Raw genomic sequence first — 1,045 nt, 5'->3', positions numbered from 1 at the left:
TTCAGAGGTAGGAGGATATCCTCCAAGAATCTGCAAGATTGCTTTAGCAAGATTTTTCCTATTGGTAATGTTCATCTCAAAATGTTATTCCTAGAGACTTCTGCAGTTTCCACAATGATCTCTAGACTGTTGCAAATATTTCTACCCAAGGGATTGAGTTTTAACCCACTTTAAATAAAAACACAAACCTGTATATATGCCACACAGCCATTTTAGGAGAAAGGGAATATTTTAAAACAAACTACCAAGGGATATTGCAATTGCAAAACTCTTGGTAAGTACTAGCCCACAGAATAAAACCCTGTTTCTGAGCACTGAATCCTCTATCAGACACACTAGCTGAACAAATTTCTGACTACTACATATGCTGAGTGAATATGCATAGTACTTAAGTAATATCCTAATAATACATAAATGTGCACATGTGTTATGAGGTATAATCAAACAATACAGTGAATCTTTAAATTAAAAAACTTTATTACAGTAAAAGACACATTATCATTAATCCCCCTCAAAATGCTCCCTGTCCCTCGCTTAGTTGCGCTGTCATGGCTGCCTCGATGTGCTGAATCATTTTGACTTTGGGGAAGAAACAGAAGTCACATGGTGTCGGATCCAGTGAATAAGGTGGATCAGGACACACCGTAATGTTTTTATTTGACAGAAATTGCCATATACCAGAAGCGATATGTGACACGGAGCGTTGTCATGATGGAGGATGATTTGCGGCACAGTTTAAAACACACCTTGTCTGAACCGTAGCTCACACCTGACTGCACCAAACAAGTTGAAACTTGTCACACACTGTTAATTAAGTTTTGATGTACTGCTTCCTGTATTGAAGACCCCTGCCTTTCCATTGGATGGCACTCAGCAACAGCATTCAGCATATTTTCTGATCAAAATGGGAAAGGCTGTGTCACAAATTGCTCCTGGTATGGCAATTTCTGTCAAATAAAAACATTACAGTGTGTCCTCATCCACCTTATTCACCAGATCTGGCACATGTGACTTCTGGCTCTTCCCCAAAGTCAAAATGACCATG

The sequence above is a fragment of the Rhinolophus ferrumequinum genome, chromosome 7 (genome assembly GCF_004115265.2).
Source record: "Rhinolophus ferrumequinum isolate MPI-CBG mRhiFer1 chromosome 7, mRhiFer1_v1.p, whole genome shotgun sequence".
Lineage (NCBI taxonomy): Eukaryota > Metazoa > Chordata > Mammalia > Chiroptera > Rhinolophidae > Rhinolophus > Rhinolophus ferrumequinum.
Note: the sequence above shows the minus strand (reverse complement) of the source record.